Here is a 24257-nt window from a genome sequence, read left to right as displayed (position 1 = left end):
ATAAATGATATCTGTAATGTTATCAATATTACCTCCGTTGTCACACATCTTGTTCAGGAAGTCCTGATTAGGGCTTAACACGAGTTGTACTTTTAACAGATAAATAATTTAATGTCTGTCCTACAAAAATATTGAATTCACTTTAGTCAATTAACTCAGATAACAATGTCCCAATGTGATACCAATTATAAAAAGAGACATCATGTAATTCATTAAAAAAAGGTGAAATAAAATCAAGTTCTGGATGCAAACATGTTAATGGACAAGCCACCGTTATTAAGAGCAGTCACGGTATTTCTCATGTCCTGATCAGTGACGGAACAAGAGGGATTTTATTTTTTTGTTTGTTTGGGTTTATCTTCCGAGCAGCAATATTTCAGCTATATTCAGACGATGAACATAAAATGTATGATCAAATAAACATGAAATGAATAAAGAAAAGGATGGGACACAAGAATAATATGGTCGACAAATTTTGTATGCCACTAGAAAAAGGGGGGATTGGTAAGGTCGGGCAATTTAGCCTCCTGTGGCGGAGCGCAAAGGCTCCTACTCCTATCGAATACCACATCAGGGTTCTTTAACGTGCGAGGAACGTGACATCTTTCCCAACACGGTGCACCACTATGGTTTGCGGTCAGGTTTTCCGTATTATAGCCTGACAACCCTAGCATGTATCATGCTAGGGGTACCCCATTCCACCACCTGGTGGACACTTCCCAGTTGCTCTGTTGGCAAAGCGCCTAGCCTCCGGCCAGGTTTCTGAGCACTATTTACCCCCTCCTACGACAAGCTTAGCGCTGCTGCAGGCCTCTTCTTTTGACACCCGGACCTGCACGGGGCCGGAACAAGAGAAATAATTTAGGGGTTTTGTTCAAGACAGAAGTGAACAAATATTAGTATTATACATGAACCCCCTTTCTTATTATGCTCCTCTAGAAATCCCCTTTGGATACGCCACTCTTGATATGGTTCAAATTTTATTTCATATGAAAAATACATGTAATCTACTTGTTGGGAACTTTAAAAAAATGGCTATCGGCTCACTTGACGCCCAATGACCGACATCATATTTTGCTGAGAAACTTATAATTCAGAGAGCTATAGTTTCTGTTGGACTTTCAGTGCTATGTTTATCATTTGTAACTAAAAAGTAGTTTTCAGACTGAACAGCTTCACTCTCAGTAATGTTGTCAGTTTGGGACATCTCCCTCATTCGTTTGACCATCCGACACAGTGTACTCACTTTGATTTAGTCACGACTTCAGTCAGGTCGAAATGACAGGATGATATTTTTTTTAACTAACCATGAGATGTATTAACTTTCTTATTTTAAATTGTGTTTATGTTGAATCTTTGTTCCCTTGATTACTATTTCCTTCCAAACTCAAATATTCGTTAATGATGGTAAAAAGTATGATTGAAACCATATAGCTCAGATGTAGAATTAAGGTACTTACCATCTTTATATTGAAGAAGTGGGTTGAGGGATGGGGGTTATATGGATGCCTGAGACTATTTCTTTTAAAAATCCAGATGTGGGATTTTTTGTTTTATTGTTTTTTAGCCATGGACAGAAACAAATAATATTCAGTATTTACCACATTACATGACAATGTAAGTTGTTGCATGTAAATGAACTACATGAAATAGGGCAATAGCAAGAAGGCGTCTGTTGATCCTCTTTATATAAAAACGGATACTCATGTAAACAATATTGTATTAGTAAAACACAAAACGATATACTTTTGTTTATGAGAAAAGATCACTTCTGCAAGAACCTTTAAATTCTTGGAACATGTACGAGTCGTATTTACCTCCTAAATTCATTAACCTTTTGCCCTATTTTCTACGGAACTGAATGCCACACATCTGATCCTATTGTCTTCACCCCCCAAAAAGCTACAGGCGTTGTTTTGCATATATTATGTTATAATTTGACTTGCTGTTGTTATGTTTAACCACAGGGTCGGTGGCATTAGTTACTGTGCTTCTTGTGGATATATGCACATGCGAATTTCATTCATTTACAGGTATGTTAACCTCACCTAACTTCACATTAAAATGATGTTCACGCTAATCAACAACTTTACTAAACTTATTGTGTGTGAGATACAAACGTGGACGGACATACAGGAAACATTCTCGCACACCATGAGCCTTCCTTATCTAAACCAAACTTTTGACTTACTGGACTCCAAGACACGATCCGATTCAAAGAACTCGGTTGTTTTATTTTGTTTTATTAGTCAGGGAAAGACAGAATGCTACAGTTCTGATAAGGGTAGTTTACCACTTCGAGTAATAAAACAGTCGTTCCGATCGACGATTAATATGTAATGTACATTAAGCAACAAAATGTCGTGAACAGGGTTGTTTTAGGGTAACACAAATATCTGCTATGTATGTGATTCACAGATAAATGGGGATGATAAAAAAATGGGCACGTTTAAAAAGGAAAACTACAAAATAAAAACAAACAAAATACCAAATAATAGGGCAACATTTTTGCATCGCGACCTTCGTCGGAATTGATAAACACATAAAAGAATTGGCCTTCAAACCCGAATATAGAAGTAAGTCTTCTTGCGGTTGTTGAACAATAATAAAATAAAATAGTAGTTCGTAAAATTGTAAGAAGGACACTAAATCTTGGAATAAAACTGAAAACAGGTAAATGCAACTCTCCTCATGTAGTGAATCATAACAGCAGGACATATAATTTGGATGTCTATATGCCTTATAAATGATAAATATGACATGAGATCATATTAGTTTAATCATGTCCGTTCGTTTGCCAGTTTGAAGAGAAAGTTAGTACATGGTCTTAATTTCTACCTAAAATTACAATTCTGGGGCTTAATATTTGGTTGAAAACCAATTTCACCATTTGGAATGCTCATATAAAAACTACAGATATTTACAAGACAAAATGAATAGATTTTAAAGTGGGTATAATTCGTATTATAAAGACATATTTTTTATCTTTATTTTCATGCGCTTTTTTTTTTCAAAAAAATTAGGTCGGTTTTCGTCTTTTATGAGTAGTTTTACTTTATTAAGTTTGGGGCCTTAGATTTACAGCTCGCTTTATTGTTCAATAGACTAGCCAATCACATCAATTATTAAGAAAACAAGTGACATGTATAAAGCAATTGCTCGGTATGGAGGTGACTTTATTCCTTACTCGACACGCGTGTTACCCGTTTATTTCAAGGTTTACCAATGAATAGCCTCCATATATTTATACTTCTTAAAGAGCTTGGTAATGTCACAGCACAGTTTTCATCCTTCTTCACCAATAATATTCGAGTACTTACAGAACATGCAGAACTAGCTCGGGTTGTAGAGAGCTATATCAATGATGTGCGTATTGCAATTAAGGATCTATCAAAAGATCAGTCAATTTTACAGGCTACACACTCTTAACAACCGATCCGGTTTACTACTACAAATATGGTAAATTTGTAGCTTTCAGAAATGCAACAACACTTCACCTATCATAACAATTCCCTGTTACAACTATTAAGATGAAATTCAATGTTTTCCACATTTCGTCATTTCATGTCCCAGTCCATAATACCACTACACAGTCAACTATTCCTAAAGATTTTCCGGACTATTTAGTAATCACAGAAGATATATGCCAAGCTCTCGCGTTATGTTATTGATTAATGCACCGATACCATCCCTAGACACTGTCTTTCTAAACCTTCTTTCCAACGGATTAATAATACCACCAATGATTGTGTCCTGGATTTCGATTTCGATAACCGTGACCCAATCAAACTGAATTGTGATTTTAGGTTTATTCAAGAGGAAATTAAACCCAACATCTTACAATTGTCAGGCAATGAACTTTTGATTTACCACATACCAACTATTACTTTCCTTTGCATTGGCATGAACGATACTATTCCTGGATGCGAATGTTGTGTTATAACACTGCCATGTATTTGCGAAGTGTACTCTGAAGTTGCACATTTTCCCTGTTTTGTTTCTGCATGTCATAACGACACAACCATTAAGAAGGCCCATCCAGTAAATCTAGCAGTTTTACAGGAGTTCTTTTTTTCCTCTCAGTTGAAAGACATTCTTGTAAACACTAACTTTGATGACCCTATTTCTGTAGACGTCCCTGACTTCCAAGTTTATAAACATAAATTTGCCGATTTAATAGCTAATGATAAGAAAGACGATTTGATCCTCAAGAAAATAATCGCAACAGTGAAAAACAGGAATACTGTGTATTCCAACCTAACAGATTCCGTCTTAGCAGGTGAAATTGATATTAACAAAAGTTGTTCGACTCTTAATGATTTGTTGTCATTTGTAGCTTTTGTCTTGGGCTCTCTAAACACACTCGCTACGTTTGCCTCATTTACACATTCCGTATTATCGCTGCGGCATTAACATTTTATAAACCGTTACGCGCAGAGGATTTTTTTATCTTCACTTTCCCTACCACCGAGGCACCACGAATAAATCAATGGGCTCAGATAATTCGTGATAGCATTGAATGGGATCACGTACTGTTCGCAAGTTCCTTTTTAATACTATTAAGAATCGGCATTTTAAGTGCATATAATATCAAAATGACTGCCTCCCAGACCATGATTTGGAAAACAGTGTGTTTTAGTGTCATTCCTAAAATGCCCGATTTGTACTACTTCTTATCATTTTAATCTACCTGATTCAATTGACAATTTTCAGTTAATAGGATCATTTCGCCCGAGACTTAGTATAGAATGGCCAAATGTTATAGTTATTGACAGAACATCCAGTCGTTTGATACGTGTTCCATCAATAAAAAAACATTTCATGTTTTAATTCTATAAAGATCAGAACCATACTATCCCATCCATTTTTCGCCTATATAGTAGCAACTCACAAATGGTATAAGGTATCCGATTCAATGGAACGAGCCAAAGAAAAACTCGACCGATATTTCCATTGATAATATTAATGTTAAAGGAAATGATGGTGACACTATGTCCTTAAAGATAAGTCCGCCAATGTACTCAATCTATCCGTCTTTATATTCTGTTTACATTCTGACATAAATTAGCTTTAAAATTAGTTTTTTCGTTTGATTTTAAATTTAATAATAACAGTGAACTTGCAGACATTGTCAGATTTTGTGGTTTCTTAAACACTTCTAGTGAGGATTTACAGTTTGTTTTTGGGTGATTTAAAAAAAAAATATATGTTTATCCTCCACAGATGGGAAGGAATACTTACCTTTCATCTCTTTCCTACTAACAAAGGGGTATGCTTCCATCGCCAAAGATTTCGGTCGACATATGGAAATGCCGCCCTACTTCTTCGTTGATGAGTATATTCCGTACATAAAATTTAAAGTTGATTTATTTAATTACAGACTGACAGTGTTTCCGAGTTGCAATTGTCCATCTTGTTTGAAATCACATTGGCGTGAATTATATGTTAAAGAAGATGATACACAATTTCCAAAGCAAACACAACTTAAAGATTTGATTTTTATCCCAGGATGATAATTACTTTCTACACGTTCTTTCCTTACTACATCATGGATGTCTTGTCTTTGACTACACATAATTCATAGACGTTATACTTTTCATATACTCATATTCATAATACAAAATATACTTGTAATTGATTGTACATGCACAAGCAACGAATTTCGTTCTTGCGCATACTTGTCATCGCTGATTTTACTTGTGGTCTTCTACAAGCAGCCTGTTCATTCCTGAACACGCTCCGGGTAGGTGGTATGGTACGCAGTTGCATCGACACTCGTTCAATTGTTGTAATTTCATTGACGACATCCAATTTATGTTATTATTTATATATTTGTGTTTGCCTATGTGACATTATTACAAATATTGTTTATTCTATGTATATATCTTGTTAACTTGTACTTCTTCACACTAAAAAAAACATAATTGTTCTTCACATTTATCTTATATATGTATGTATACCTTAAGCTGTCATTTATGTAGTTATTATAAATTTATTACATTTACGTTGATGATTTTATGTATTCGTGTGTTTTTAAACAACTGAGGACAGCTGTTAACTAAAAAGGGGGTGTTTTGTGATACAAAATTTAGGTTTCGTGTACTTAACAAAATATATTAACTAGGTCTAAAAAACAAGAACGAGCAATTTCATTACTTGATTAATCCCACTAGTCATTCTTTCGAAATATATTCAGATATATTTCAGAAATGACATGATTGCATTAATGATATTTCCAGCTAAATTAATTCCTTATTTTAAGTCATGGACTCGTGGATCGTTATGGTGTATCCATCAGCACCATGAAAACTGATGTATTCAACGGGTCAGTTTTCCTTTCCTCGTTTGTCTACCCCGGACTTGACTTTTTATGAGCAACTCGGCGGGTGTTTCTAGAAAAGCAGAGGACGCTTACCCTACCGGTGCACCTGGTCCATGCTCCCAGTTTTTACTGGAGTCCAAGTTGCTCTTTTGCTTTTGTTACTTTGTATGTATGATTTTAGTTACTTTATGTTCTTTGTTGTGTATGTCTGTTTTCCATGTCTGGTCTTACATTATTTTGATTACCGCTATAACCTTGGTTCCCTTGATTACTCTTAAAAGATAATTATATAAAAGTAATTTAAAATTGACAACACGTAAACAAATGTGTATCTCATCAGACATATTAGAAGTTCCATAATTTAACATAAAGCAAAGTTCTTCTGAGAAGTTAGCTACAAAGGAGAAGAAATGATTTGTACAGATTTGACGGTGTTGATGGGCATAGCCCATTTAAGACATGTTCGCTAGTAGTATATTAGACTATTATGAATCTTTTAGACCGCTTAAACGTGACTACACACACTATTGTTTTAGCTAAAGATAACTCTTTATTCCCAGAAATAAATTAATATCAAACGGGATGCTGTTAGGTAGCCAAATGAGATCATTGATAAGTAATTCCCTGTATTCCCTGTACAAAGGACATTCAAAAAAATAGTGTTTGGCATTTTCAATTGAATATCTACAGCGACAAGCCGGATCTGAGATAATATTAGCTTTACATAAACCATTCTTTAAGGATGAGGCAGAACATCTTAGTTGCGTAAGTATAATATCAAGTTTTCTTGAACCAAATGAGAAGTATTCTGGAATTTCAGTTCTGAACGTTCTTCTTTTTAATGTCATTTTAAAGTGTCCAATTGATTTTGAGTGGCGTATTGAGAGGTCAAGAGTATTCCATTCTTTAATTATTGCGGGTATGAATGAATCTATAGTTGAAGACAATCTATAAAAAAAAGGTACACTGATATCTACCCCATTTCTTAGGGGGTACGTTGTTGTACTCTGTATATTAGGAGGTAAATATTACAAAGATAGTTAGGAGCGTTATTTTTTTCATATTTAAAAGCATTTGTAGTCTTCCTTTCTTTCTTCTTTCCGCTAATGTTTCCCGCCCAACTTCTTTGTAGATTAATTCTTTTTTTTTCTTAAACTTGGCAAACCAGTTACTATTTACTGGTAGCAGTGAGAGTGAATAATTTATTTTGGCCGAAATTGACAAATATGATATGAATACATACCAGTCAAAACTGGTCCAAACTCTAGCCAAAACTTTCGGTGCAAATAAATATAAGACCTGATAAAATACATTATTGATGTAAAGATTATCAACGGGCAAAATGTAACAATTATATCTAAAGGTATGTTTTGTTTTGTTTTGTTTTTTTTTTTTCAATTCATATAGCAGATCATCTTTTGGATCATGATTTTGATTACTTTCATTTTAGTCTTTAAAAATCAAATCAATTAAAATGATGAAAATCAAACGCATTTAATACAGTTAAATTCAAACCAATGTATTTCTCGACCGGGGTTTCTAGAAAAGCCAAGCATGCTTACCCTACCAATGCATCTGGTCCATGCTCCCAGAGTTAAAGTTTATTTTTTTTTGTAATACTCTGCATGTATAGTTTTAGTTCGTTTTATGTTCTTTGTTGTATTTGTATGTTTTACACCTATGGTCTTTGTCCATGGATAGTATTATATTGATTTCCGCTAGATTTAATATGTACATGTACTAAATCATATGATTGCATACTTAGATAATGTAAAAGGAGCTTCATCATTACAACTAGTAAGTGTCAAGTAGTATTCTGGTAAGTTGTGGAATCTTGATGAAGATATTCTGTTTCTTCTTTGAGGGAGAAACTTTATTTCGGTCAATCAAATTGTCAAATTGAGCGTTTAAATGCTATAAGAATGATATTAACAAAGACTGAACACACCCCTGATTAATAAGTGAATTTGACAATATCCACTCTTCACAGCATATAATGATCTATTTATAGGTTCTTGACTGGAACGTTGCACGTGGAAGATTTGCGTTTACACGCTTAAATCAAAATAGTGTGAGTTTCCTGTGTTTTAAAAATAGTAATGATAGCCAAGACCTTGGATTATATCTGTAATTTGTAATATCCAAGACGTTATGTATGGTTCTTCGACGTTAATGGATTTATTGGACCAATAAAAGCAAACTGATCGTTGAAAAAGCAGTCAAAGGAACCAAAATCAAAAGAATGTAATCCAAGGACAAAGACCAGATATGGAAAACAGGCACACACAACAAAGAACGAATAAAAATCGAAGAGATACGTTAAAAAGTAACAAAAGTAAATGAGCAACTCCACTACAAACTAAGATCATTGACCAGGTTTTCGGGCTGGAAAAGCGTTCTCTGTCAAGTTCATGTGTACGAAGGAGGGGAGAAAAAGTATGACACTTTGAACAAATCAGTTTTCATGGTACAGATGGATAATACGTGATATATATATATAGCGGGAAATGAGATCAGGTCAGCTTTAGGGTGAAAAAAAATAGGTCAGCAAGTACAGTTGCGATCACTTCTAACCTCTCTTAAGTTCTGTCAGAATCTGTCAGAATTTCTGTTCTACGACAGCAGATAGAACAGAAATCCTGACAGGACACATTCTGCCCTACTCCCTGACAGAAACTGTCCTGGGACGTGACAATGAAAATACGAAAAGCTGTTCTAAAATATCATACCCCTGGACAGTTCCTGACACTAAATCTTTCTATTCTGTTTGACTTAATTAATAAATGAAACTTCGTGACTAATGTAAATATGCAAATCCGATGAGGAACAAAATCTTAATTTCAAAATTTACCTTGATTTTCCAATTATATATATAAGCTTGTTTTGATAATCCCAAAATCACTCGATCTTTGTACATGTTCCAATTTACGTCAATCACAGTCCAGTCACTAATAATTATTGTTTACATGTATTTTATTTTTACTTTCTGTCATACCCCTGTGATATTAATTAAATTAAATCATTTAATTATCAAATTAAATGTATATGTTTCTGTACAAAGAGTTAGAAATGGTAACCGATAACTTTCAGATGTTTGTTAATTCTGGACTCCCAAACTCCACAAGAACCCATACAAACAACGTTTCATAGCAGGATCTCCAAAATGTGCCACCAAACCTATTTCAAAACTGTTAACTTCTATCCTCACAACCCTCAAAGACGGTCTACACTCCTACCAAAATACTTGTGACTCTCGTACTGGTATTAATTCAATGTGGATCCTGAAAAATTCGAAAGATCTTTTGGAGACAATCACTTCAAGTCTATTATCTGAATATAATAGCATTAAAACCTATGATTTTTCAACACTGTATACTTCTATTTCCCATACTCATACTACACATAGATACAAATACATAGTTCTTGGTGGAGATTCTTCATACCTTGTAAGAACTAATTCCTATTCATCTTCCAAAAATACAGAGGAAGATGTTCACATTGTGAACTCGTCGATCGTTATAATGTATCCATCTGCGCTCTTGAAAACGGATTTGTTCAATGTGTCATGGCTTCCCTTTTCTCATTCGACTACCCCGGACTTGACTATTTATGAGCAACTCGGCGGATGTTTCTAAAACAGCAGAGGACCCTTACCATACCTGTATACCTGGTCCTTGCTCCCCGTTTTGAATGGAGTCCGAGTTGCTCATTTGCTTTTTTTACTTTGTATGTATGATTTAAGTTATTTTATGTTCTGTGTTGTGTATATCTCTTTTCCAGGTCTGTGTGTGATAATTTACTATACAGGTAAAACCTCTGGTAGGTACATGTGCATATACCTTTTCAGTTAATTAGTAATGTCATGTTGTATATTGGATACAGGTGATGTTGTTGGATGATGTCTTGTTAATAAAGGGCCAATAAGCAATAAATACCTGGCATTGGATGCTGTATCTTCTGCCGAGGTCAGACATTTGGGCTTGTAGCCCCTAAGACAATGCGGGATCACATTCGTAAAAATAATAACTAAATTTAATAACAAATATAAATGAAGATTTTTAAACATTTTTACTAGTCAATTTGAGGTATTAATTCCAAAATTATACGTAATACCAAAGATTCTTAACGGTTATGCAGATTAGGAACATTTTAATCAATATTTTAAATTCACATTGAATAGGACTACACTGTGTATACCCATAAATGTACCTATTTTTTGAAATCCTACTATTATAATTGTTCTGCCCATTTTATCTGAAGTTGTATTTCTGGAAGGCTTTTATTATTTATGTGTTTCTTGAAAAAATGCCTACGTGAAGTAGTATTGTAAAAATTACAATTATGTAATGAATTTAGTTTGTTAAGGTCAATCAGTCATTTTCACTGTTCTTTAAGTACATTCATGTCCCTGCCACTGAATACAACTGACATAAAATACTCCTGAATTAACAACTTTAAATAACAACGTGATGTTATTCGGAATGATTATTTGTCTACTTTGTTACTACAAGTAAGTATCAGCCATGTACATCGTATAAGGTAATGAATATACATGTCATCTTGTGTATTACATGTAACACTGTGTTTCTCACTCCTGGATTTTAAATTTATCTTCATAATACTTTTCACACTATTCTTATTTAATTTTATACTGAAGCAAAATTAAGTCATTTGGCCAATTAAAGAAAAGTTTTAAAATTTTACAATTACGCACAGACAACTTTTTAGAGTAAACCTAAACCACACAAATCTTATATGAAAATGTACCGTAACTTCAATATCAGTAGGAGATTTATAAGTTTAGGGTTTGACATTTAACTTTCCTGACTATGTAGCCCACAGGACCATTTGATAGATAAGGTAGGTTTTCCGAAAAAATTGTCTTGGGATCCCCTCCTAAGAACTAAATAACTCATATCTTAATGCGGCGATTCAATGTTAAAGACATTATGAAACATTAAGAAATACAATCGTAAGGGCTATTAAGGTCAAGATAACATGGTTGTCATGCATGCATTAATTTCATTGTATTTGAGTTCGGGAAAAAAATATTTTGTTTTTGTGGATTTCAGAAAAGCATTTCATACGGTATGGAGGGTGAGTTTATGGCGTAAAATGGTTAAAAATATGATGGGAAAATGTTTAATGTTATATTAAACATGTATACGAACATTAAGTCTTGTGTAAGAAATGGGGAATTAAAAACAGATTTGTGCCCGTGTGAAATCGGTGCAAGGCAGGGAGAAAAGGTATTCCTCTTTCTCTTTGCCTTATACCTTCACGATTTGGAGGGATATCTGGATGAAATTTCCATAGATGGTTTAAAGGTTTTAAATGAAAAAAAAATGTATGTAACCTCGTACTGTATATAAAGTTATTTATCCTCTTGTATGCTGATGACATATTTTTTTTTTTTTTTTTTTTTTTTTTTTTGCGGAGTCATCATCAGATTTACAAAAAACACCGTCTGTCTTAAAAAAAAATATTGTATAGATTGGAATTGTAACAAAATCAAAAGTGGTAATTTTTTTTCAAAATAGGAAATTTACAAGAAATATTTATTGTTCGATGTAAACTTAAATGATTCATATTTTTTTATTTGGGACTTTAATTTTGCGGATCTGGTCTTGGTGACGAATATCATTATTTATTTGAATATAATAACAATATAGTTTTAGATATCAGAAAAAAAAAATATTTCGAGTTATTATAGTAGGTATCCAAATAGAGAAAAAAATTGATGGTGTGTTAAATTATTGTAATGTAAACGTATTAATAAATGTATCAATTTTCATTCAAAAAATCCAAAAGTTTTTAAATTGATTGATCATTTGTATGTTCATGTAATGATTCATTGTTTTTGTCATTGTACATGTATGTGATTGATATTGTGTAATATTTTGTTTTATGTATATTTATATGCATTTACCCTTGTTACGCAGTAATCTGCGGCTCAGTTTTCTTAATAAACTAAACTAAACAATGTGAAGAACCAAAGCATATATATAGGCACTAAATGAATAAAAAAAGACATCGATTCTCACATATGTACTATGAAATCTATAGTGTAAGCGTCAATGTCTATTTTTATTATTCATGGTATACATGTATTTCCATTCATTTAATCTATAAGTGATCATGTTTATCGATATGAAGAAGTTAGCAAAGTACATGTAAAACTATCGATTACAACAGTGGTATTCTTGAACGTTTGATTCAAAGTAATGTTTTAAAACATTTAATTTAGTTTTTTGGACACATGATGAAATTAAACTCGTCTGGACGGGTTTGTTTATTGGGTTCCATGTTCTTATTTTGTTGTATGTACTGCATTGTAACCGTGTACCCTACAGGCATGCTTCATTGTAATAACACAGGTAATTATCGGATTAATAATTTAAATTGTATTTAATTTTTCGGTATGTGTAAATAAATATATTAAGTGATCTACTTTTATATGATATTTCTAGGTAATTATCCATGATGCTAATTTAAGAAAAACATAAAACAACTACCGTATTATGTATTTCACGATCACTGTGCACATCACCGTCTGTCTCTCGGAAACTGTAAATACATTGACAAATAAGGAACCTGAATATCATACTTCAAGAATGGTTTAGGACGTATGATGAGTTTGTATATTTAGCCATTGCTTATCGTTTACATGTTATGAACGTTTATAAATTTAAGCATGGTGCATAGGTAGCATTTTTTGTCACACAAGAAGAACAAAAATAGACATATATTATGTATCATAGACCTGTAAAGGTAAGAATTTATCTATCTTGCATCACCCTGTATATTTCGACCATTCGTAAACTGTTTCTCTGCAACACGCCACGACAGTAGATATTACTATTCTGTTTAAAGACTCTTGTAATGGTCAATTATTAACTGTAAGAATACAGGTGACTTTGTGAAAGGTCGAGTTATATTGTTCCCACCTATGGTTACCATATTACAGTTCAGTGCAATTCATAACAGGCGATACTATATTGTCCAAGTCTATCAAGAACTGCGGTAATCCAACACAAACAGCCAGCAAAATATTGTAATCACCTGTCAACACCTTTAACAATCTACGACAGTCCACGAAAATTGTCACCATCTATCAAGAACAGGCTTTGGCAACCGGACAAATTTTTATCACGATCTTAGACATAAGATGACGGCACATATTAGACGTGGAGTAGTTACTGTGAACTTCTGTCATCACCTGTCTTAATTCATGACAGTGTTTCATCGTTTGTCCACAGTTATTTATAAGACACTGACAGTAGACAACAAGTCCAACATTGACAAATATGACTCCTTTCAACTAGACTCTATTACAAATGCAAAGAGTAATCAAGGGAGCATAGATTCTAGCGGAAGTCAGGAAAACGTAATCCTGAGTCAAATACCTGGAAAACATTCTTTTGCAACGATAAATTTCATCAATTTATCTTCCCGTTGCACTAACGTTTGTGCCTATCCACCGTTTGCAACGTATACGTTTTTTTTTTCTAGAAATTTGGGCCGCTACCTTAATAAAGAGAGAAATAGGGGGCTCAGCCCTGACGTATATCTGTTGGTACAAGGATATGTTGCCCGTAGATTAATCTGATTAATACGAACTATCCTATTAAAATATCAGCGGCCTCATTACATTTGTATTTTTTATTCGTTGGACTTGACCTTTACCGTAATTTTAGATCTGATCATCTCACTTCATTCACGGTTTGTAAGTCAATAATGTAAAAACACACCAGAGAAAAACATAAAATAAACATTCAAATATAAATACAATACGCATCCCAATTACTATACAATACAACCATGAACAGATATACAATAACCATCCCAGTAGCCATTCAATAAACACCCTTACAATTATACAATTCCCGTTAATCTGAACACTCCAACAGGCATACATCGCACTTCTAACACACAATAAATGTCCCAGTAGACATACGATACACCTCCAAAATACATACAGTTAACATTCCAGCTGTCATTCAACTAACATCCCAGTAGACAGAAAATATATCTCTCAACAGTCATACAATACATATCTCTACAGCTATACGATACACCTCCTAAGAGACATACAAAAACGTCCGAGCAGGCATACAATACATCTTCAAACTTCCCTTTCATCAGTGTCAACATCCTTTTAGGACCTGCGTATTGAATTTTAATATTACAACTCATACGTTATGCCAAAGCTTGCCTTAACTACGCAGAAGATTTTGCATCTCTTTAGACTTCTTACAATTAGGCTCCTGGAACAGGGTTATGATGCTACAAAATTAAAGTTATCACTACAGAAATATTATTATCGTCATTATGATCTCGTCGATCGTTACGATGTAACCATCTGAACCATAATATCTTATTTGTTCAACGTGTCATAGTTTTCATTTCCTCTGTCGTCTTGCCCGGATTTGACTTTTTATTAGCAACTCGGCGGGTGTTTGTAGAAAAGCAAAGGATGCTTATCCAACCGATGCACCTGTTCCATGCTCCTAGTTTTTAGTAGAGTCTGAGTTGCTCATTTACTTTTGTAAGTTTGTGTGTTTTATTTTATTTACTTTATGTTTTTTGTTGTGTTTGTCTGTTCTTCGTGTCTGGTCTTTGCCCCTGAATTAATTTCCTTAGAATCTTGGTTCGCTTGATTGCTTTTTACGAACAGACTTAAAATACACATCCAAGCAGACATACAATATGCCACCAAACAGAAATACAGTACAACACCCAACGGTCATGCAGGACACATCCCAAAAGACATACAATACACATCCAAGCAAATATACAATAAACATCCAAGCAAATATTCAATATTACTCCCAGCAGGCATACAGTACACATCCCAGAAGACATACAATATAAATTCTAGCAGACATACAATATACATCCCAACAGACATATAATACACCTCCCGACAGACATGCAATACGCATCCCAGCAGACACACAATGCAACTCCCAACAGACATACAATACAACTCCCAAAATACAATAAACAGTAATAAGAAATTTGCATATAAAGCAGGATAAAACATACTTTATGGCAAAAATGATCGCAAAAGCATGTGCAGTTAAGTGCCTATCACATTGGGAGGAATGTTGTGAGGAGTCATATAGTAATTCAACACAAGAATGTAGACTTGCTTTAAAGAGTTGCTGTAACAATTTTAGAGAAGATACGACGGAGTCATCTGTCCTTCAACCTATCCATTGTGAGTAGGAAATGATGTGTATAACTTTATAAACCCAATAATTCAAATTATTCGTGTTGTAAGTAATATCCGTTTCGATTTCAGGGATAAAAAAAAATGCCTAGATGACTGCGGGGTCAGACTCGATAAGTTTTTTGATCTCTGTTTCTTAAGTTTCCAAAACAAATTGGAAATTTGAAAGAGAATTCAAGGGAACCAAGATTCTAGCAATCCAGGGATACAGATAGACGCAGGCAGCAATGAACATGAAATAACCACAATAACACGTACAAAGAAAAAAAAGTAAATGCGCAACTCGGACTCCACTAAAAATTGAGATCATAGACCTGGTGTACCGGTAAGGTAAGTGTGGTAAGCATCAGCATTCTCAGTGTTTATAGAAAAACACACCGAGTTGTGGGTATACCGGGTAGGTTAAGTCCGGGATATATGACAGAGAAAAGGAAAATTATGACACGTTGGACAAATAGATTCTCATGATGCTGTTGTATACACCGTTATGATCCAACATTTCATGATATATACAAATTTAACATACAGTTGATTGTATGAATAAAGCCGACATGCATTTTTTTAAGGGCAACTAGTTATTTTTATAGTTGTAACGAATGGTATTGATAGTTTTGGTGATTGGACGAAACCTAAGTATTGTGAAAAAGGTCAATATGCATTGGAGTATAATATTTTTGTAAGATTTAACTAATAGTTGAAAAACAGGAGGACGTTTTCAGTTTAATAATATTAAATTTATAGCAAATATGCTCATAGTAATATATCGTAATCTGGTTATTTATTGACGTTTGTGTTCGTTAATTTGGTGTCCCGTAAAAACAAAAGCACAGCCCCATGGCAATTGTAGGATTAGCATTCTCTTTAATTTTAATTCACAGTATATCTTCATGTATTCGAAGGAGCAGACAAAGATACGTTTTTAGCAATACACTGTGATTGTACATATAAGTAGCGACCACAGAGAGCATACAGAAGGCTATATATATTTTTTTTTTCAAATTTCATTACAACATAGTATTATTCCTAATCGCATCGAACGAAATAAATTGGTGTAAAAACCACATACCAAATGACTGGTAAATGTCTACCCTCTTAATAGGCCTAAAGTTGATATGGCACGGTTTCCTCTTTGCAATCATACTATTATGACAGTGAGTTCCATGGCGTGGTGGTGTGCATGCCTTCCTAGGAAAATGTTACATATTATAAGCTCCCCAAAGGAATTGGCATATGGTAGTATGGAAACTTATGAATGTTGGACCACTTTCCTCCCAATTGGAAACTTACCTAAGTCGTAGTAAAAAATGAAAAAAAATAAATTCGCCTGTTATCGTGGTAATACGATAGTGGACTATATGAGAGTTTTTGTTGTTTTTTTTTGCTTGTATTGTTTTGTTTTTGTTTTTTTTTTGTTTTTGGTTTGTTTTGTTTGTTTTTGTTTTTGTTTTTGTTTTTGTTTTTGTTTTGTTTTGTTTTTGTTTTTGTTTTTGTTTTGGTTTGGTTTTTGGTTTTGTTTTTTTGTTGTTTTCTTTTTTCTTGCGCATGCCACTTGTTTTGTTACATGAACATGAATATCAAATGTATAGTGCCCTAACAATAAGTCTATTATGATTATAAAAATAGGCTATTTGGTATCATTATGAATTCCAATGAGACAGTCATTCGTCAAATACCAAGTAACGAAAAATTATACTTCTACAGGTCACCATTCAGTCTTCAATGACTGGCAAAACCCATACCATAAAGCGAGATAGGAAAGGTCACAAAACAAATTAGGCAAAACTGTTTCTGGAAAGACTTAAACCGACCAAATATACAGGAAAAGGTAAAACGAATAACATAAAAAATACACATAATCGACAACAACTTGACTAAGGGTTTCTGATAGAATAGGCACATAAAGTATTTAGCGAGGTTAAACATGAATGTGCGTGCTAAGAGTTCCCCCTAATCTTGGACAGTGATGGGAAAATACTAGTACAGTATTAAAACGAATTATTAACATCTGTTAGATTCGGATTTAACATTTCAGTAGATACAGAATAAAAACACCTTAAGAAAAAGAACAAAGACAACAGGCAGTTTTTACCTCGAAACTACTCACATTCCAAAATCCAAAGGGAACAGATAAACACACCAGTTTACCTAAACAGAAAGATAAATAAAAACACGTCCGATCGCATTTAGTGAAAAATACAATAAAATATCTACGTATAACAGGGTCTTCGTTTTAATTCCAATATAAAATATATGACTTTCAAATTACGCAGGATACGTTAATCATGTAAATTTGTGAAAGAGTAATCAAGGGAACCAAGGTTATAGCGGTAATCAAAAGAATGTTATCCAGGGACAAAGATCAGACATGGAAAACAGACACACAACAAAAAACATAAAGTAACTAAAATCATACATACAGAGTAACAAAAGCAAATGAGCAACTCAGACTCCACTAAAAACTGGGAGCATGGACCAGGTGCACCGGTAGGGTAAGCGTCCTCTGCTTTTCTAGAAACACCCGCCGATTTGCTCATAAAAAGTCAAGTCCGGGGTAGACAAGGAAAACCATGACCCATTGAAAAAATCAGTTTTCATGATGCTAATGGATACACCATAACTATCCACAAGTTCATGATGACGGCCATAAAACTTCTGTAGTGATGACTGCAATTGTGTAGCAACATAATCCTGCTCCAGAAGCATATTTATTAGAGTTATAGCGCGATACAAAAAGTCTGCGTAGTTTCGGCAAGCTCTGGAATAACGTATGAGTTGTGATATGAACACTTTATACGCAGGAGCCGAAGGGATGTTGCCAAAGGTGAAAGAGCCAATATGATTCAAAGATTTAACATTGTTGCAATGAAAATATATACACTAAATTTAAAACCAATTTTCGGAAAGACAATAGTTTTGTCCTTAGTGTATGAGTTACGAAGAACCGAATGAGAGGAATTGGGATTAATATTACATACGATGAGGACATGATATATTGTAGGTTTAAACTGGTCTAGAGCTTGCATGTCATTTCAATGTTAGTTGTCCTTTGTTTGTGTTTTTGTGTAACTTATAATCAGTTTATATTTTTTTTAAATGACTCAGACTTTTTGAACTGATTTGTAGCGTGTTTAATTGTGTATTATTGTTTCCACAGTGGAACAGAAAATGAAAGGGGACGGGTTGTTGCCATGCTAAAATACATTAACCTCACTCTATTTTATGGGCTTGTATAAGTCAGGAATGTTTGGTTTATGAATGTCTTGATTCGTATTTATGTTTACTTTTCTTTTTTGTCGCTGTGGTTCTTTCCACAGACGATTGTGTAAAATTAGTCGTAAGATATGCCGTCATGAAATATCAAACGATCGTGGCGTCATAGCTTACAGCTTATTTAACAATTACGATTTTTTTGCACAATGTAAAAATAAGTACATCATTGAAGAGCATCAATCAAGTACTAATCACATTGATACTACCGGGTGTTCAGCAATATGTCTTTTTAATCATAAAACAGTACATTACATGTACAAAAACTTATATTTCATACACAATTGATATTCAATAGTCAATTATTTAACAATTACGATTTTTTGGCGAAATAGAGAAATATATTTTAAGAGTTTTATTTTGAAAAGGTTTGAAACATTTTTACCCCCAAATATCAATGAGAAAACTCCCGTAATTAAGTCATTACACTAAGTAATGAAGAATAAACCACAAATGCAACATTATGGGTTGTCAATTAAGTAATATCAATAATACAGTCCGGTAAAACTATCTTCTTGTAGTACATTTTTTTTTTGGTTTTCAGAATAGCTGTAATTAAAGAAGAAATATCAACATTGAACAACAGCAAAACAGTAAGACTTGCAATTGTCTTTAATTTATTCACTTATTCATAAAAGTAATAAATTCATGTATTATTTACTAAGATTCGTCATGCATTCGCTATGAATTTGTTTCCTATCAGTTGTCAATACGTCTAGAGTGTTAGCGGTTCGTATACAGAACGTTTTGGTTCGGCCTGCAAACACCTTTGCACTTGTTCTTCGTTCGTTAAAATTTTGTTCTGATAGCGATTTACTCTTTGCACATTCTTTTTTTTTAATTCGTTCAAAACATCAGCTTTATATCTGACAGGTGATTGACATATATCTTCTCGGTTTTTTTTTTTTTTTTTTTTTTTTTTTTTTTTGTTTTGTTTTTTTTTTTATTATTCATTTGCAGACCGTTATAGGGTAAGAGAGCCTTTATTAAAATCGATACGATAAATATACGTAACTTCTATGATGATTGGACCTTTTCCTTCACTCTTATGGAGCTGACTTTATAGTTAATCTGATCCGAAAGAAAGAATATCGTTTAACTAGATCTTTTAACATGAGTTTGCGTTATAAAGGTGAAATATTATCTTTAAACAATCCTAAATTCGGGGATTTGATATATTGCATCTACCCCAAAGAGCTTGATATATAAGATAATACAGCCTTATATCTTTTTTTTTTTTTAATGGCGTTAAAATTCTAATACATAGGCTTCATGACAGGGCTTTATTGCTACAAGATTGGAACCATCACTACAGAAGTTTTATGGTCGTCATTGTGAACTCGTCGACCGTTAAGTGTATTCATCTGCGCCTTGAAAACTGATTTGTTCAACATGTAATGGTTTCCCTTTCGACTACCCCGGACTTGAGTTTTTTATGAGCAACTGGGCAGGTGTTTCTAAAAAAGCAACATTGTTTTTGTCTTCAAATATAGATACAAATATATAGTTCTTGGTAGAGATTCCTCATACATTGTAAGAAATAATTCCAAATCATTTCCAAATATACAGAAGATATTTACAAAATGCTTAAATTTTTAATCGACAACATATTTGTCCAGTGTGGTGGACGTGTTTTTCAACAAACGGTCGACATTCAAATGGGAACAAATTATGCTCATTTACTTGCTGACCTTTTCCTTCATTCTTATGAGGCTGATTTTATAGCTGATTAGATCCGAAAGAAAGAATATCGTTTAGCTAGATCCTTTAATCCCCGTTTCCGCTATATAGATGACATATTATCTTTAAACAATGCTAATTTCGGGGATTTGATACATCGCATCTACCTCCAATGAATTTGAGATGAAGGATACTACAGACACTGTGAAGTCAGCCTGATATCTTGACATGCATTTAGAAATCGATGGTAAAGGAAAATTATTGACCAAACTTTACGACAAACGTGATGACTTTTCATTCAAAATTGTCAACTTTCTTTCATATCTGACAACATCCCTTCAGCATATGTGTACAGAGTGTTTATATCACAACTCATTCGGTATGCCAGACCTTTTATCTGGCGCTAGAACTGTAACAAATAGGCTTCTGGAACAGGGTTATGTTGCTACAAGATTGAAGTCATCACTACAGAAGTTTTATGGTCGTCATCATGAACTCGTGGATCGTTATGGTGTAGCCATCTGCACCATGAAAACTGATTTATTCAACGGGTCATAGTTTTCCTTTCCTCGTTTGTCTACCCCGGACTTGACTTTTTATGAGTTACTCGGCGGTTTTCTAGAAAAGCAGAGGACGCTTACCCTACCGGTGCACCTGGTTCATGCTCCCAGTTTTTAGTGGAGTCCGAGTTGCTCATTTGCTTTTGTTACACTGTGTATATATGATTTCAGTTGCTTTGTTTTCTATGTGTTTATGTCTGTTTTCCATGTCCGGTATTTGTCCCTGGATTGCATTTTTTGTATTTCCGCTATATCCTTGGTTTCTTTTATTATTCTTTGTTACCGAGTTTGACCAATATGTCTAGTAGACAACTACAAATAAAAACATGAGTTGTGGTTTTCCGTGAAAGAAAATGCCATCAAAAGCATTGATTCCCCATTCACCGATAGTTATTTTTAATCTGATCCCGAGCATGGAGTTTCCATTCTGTTAATATCACACTAATGTTTTTGTTGCATTTAACTTAATTGCGAGGATATCAATAAAGCTTTAGGCCCAAATGCATATCTATAAATGGAATAGAGGTTACACATTCATTTTACTTTCCAGTTTGTTGTTAGTTGTGCATTCCGCCATGTTTGTTATTTCATCTTTGTATCTTGACTTTCAAATTAATCCCGTTTTGATTAAAGTTACATTTGATCTTTTATCCGTAGCATTTCATTGATTACATTCGGATATTCTTCATTGTATTACAACTGAAGATATGGCAAAATGTGAGTCTCTGACCAAACGTGTTTAAGGAGACAGTCTTTTTTTTATCTTAATATAATAACAATTCAGAAGGAATAATTCTTCATCAATGCAAATAATTAAATTTATTGAAAACAGATAATATTTCGTTGGTCAAAGTGCAAATAACACTTTATAGATTCTCCACGTCTTTTCAATTCAATTCAATTGTTTCAGTTCAACTTATATCTGAAAACGTTCGGTCTGCACATTGTATTTGTTAATGTTTCATAATGCCATTAACATTGATTGAATGTTCATTTATTCATCTTTGTTTCTATGTGTTATATAAGTCCTTGGGCATCATTTAAGTACTAATCACTTTGATACTCCCGGACTTTCATCAATATGACTTTTTTTTACCAAAACAAAAACAGTACATAACATGTACAATAACTCTCTCACTAAACGCTTTAGATTAGAGCCTCACAGATTTTAAAATATTCAGTTTATCGCCATAAATGTAGGTATACGATTGGTAAGCATAAAATGTCTATATTGACAGTCAAAAGCAGGACAAATGATTTGAAAGTCAAGAGACAAATAATGAGAAAAACAATAAAGGTAGTAATATACTGCAACGGGCAGACATCACTCTAAATTGAATGAGGATTTTCTGCCCCGTTTACTATAATATTGGAGCACAATGGGGGCGTTTTTAAGGAGTAGTTCATGTTCAGGGAGACCTTGACACTTTACTTTAATTTGTTCTTGTATTGAAAAAAGCCACACTTCAACTGTCGTCAAATTATTGGGTCGGCTGTAAAAGTTGTAAATAATATTCACGAGATTACGTAAGCCTAATTTTTAGATGTTTAGTGAAGCCAATTACATTCGTGTACCACCAGAAAGATGAAAACTCCTGGCAAAAGGGCAGACTGAATTTTATCATTAGAGAATGGCAAATCGATTGTATCAACCGTCTTTCTACATATTCACAATAACCTATGGCGATACTCCTTCAATTTCAGTATTTGTTTGTGACAATTGATACAATATAAAAGTATTATGTAACTGTTGTGTCGGTTTTAAAGACTGTTCCATACCTCTGTATAATTGACCAAATCTGAGGATTGCCCCCACTTGTTTTTATACGGTCTAGGTTGTTGTATGATGTTTGGCTTTGCCTGTTTTATTTTTTGTTATTGATAATTTGTTTGTTATTTCTGTGGTTTTTGGTTTGTTCATTCAAGGTTTAATTTTTGTTCTGTTATGGTTTTGTTGGGTTTGTTTAATTTAAGATATTTTGTGTATATTATTCTCAATTTTTAGTCTGAAAACACAAGATGCAGTCAATGCGTAAAAGAGAGAACAACTCCATGGGGAGGGATAAATGTCGGCTCAATGCCACCTATTCTTCTTTAGTGAATGAGGAGCAAACTTTCGAATCATGGGTCATATTGCAGCTTGCCCAAAACAACGATATACACGGGTAGAGCAAACGGTTGCCCCTATCGACTCCAGCAACATAAAAGTAAACTGACAGTGAAAACGAAGCAACGTGTACAGTGGCCCTGAAATTCTTGGGGCAGGCTCAATAAATGCGGCGGGATTAAAGTACTTTAGCATGATCACAATCCTCCCCATTTCACGCATTCATGACTTTAACGTGATATTTTACAATACTATTTAGACAAAAATAAGTATCAACCAAAATAAGCCTAACTGAGGGGAAGAACCAATAGTAAAATCACGAGAAAAATGAAGTTAGTAATCGTGGTTTCCCCGATTCCTGCTTAGAAAAAAAATGTTTGACTTTATTCATAAAAGCTGCATTATTCCGATGACTGCAAAACATCTAGAAATGTCGTCTTTATATCTGCAAATAAAAAAAAGACTTGAGATATGAAATCCATTTAATAATTGGTTCAAACATATACAGGTATTGTAATTGGTAAAAATATGCATGTATTTAAAAATTGCTTGTATTATCAGTTCTTTTATTTAAACAGAGAAGGTGGAAAATAATCAAAATTACAATACCAACTTCTTATCACTTATTTCTTCTACGCGATGTACTCATATCGTAATATATTTGAGACAACTTGAGGAATATTTAGAGCTTTTTCTTTTGGTATGATACATATTAACTCGATACAAATATACGATCAAAATTTCATTTCAACGTTTATTATATCTTAAAAGACTCATGTCATACAATCATGTATATTTCGAAGTGTGAAGTCACCTTTCTGGAAATATTTTGAAGTTTCTTTGATTAAGTCGCTAAATCTCTCTCTAGGGTGAAGTTACGTATTATCATTTTATTAATTTAATTCAGCAGAAATAACTGTCATCAGTGTGTGAAATCCTTCATATAACTTGCATGCATAACTTCAATGTTTGCAACTGATATATGGCTGAAACTTTTAATTCAACTTTGAGGTAATTGTTCCTTCACAAGTACATCACTTCTACAGATCATACATTTAAATAACTTTTCAGCACTTGTGAGATAAA

The sequence above is a fragment of the Perna viridis genome, chromosome 11 (genome assembly GCF_037379345.1).
Source record: "Perna viridis isolate PV_CMFRI_1.1 ecotype Kerala chromosome 11, ASM3737934v1, whole genome shotgun sequence".
Classification (NCBI taxonomy): Eukaryota; Metazoa; Mollusca; class Bivalvia; order Mytilida; family Mytilidae; genus Perna; species Perna viridis.
Note: the sequence above shows the minus strand (reverse complement) of the source record.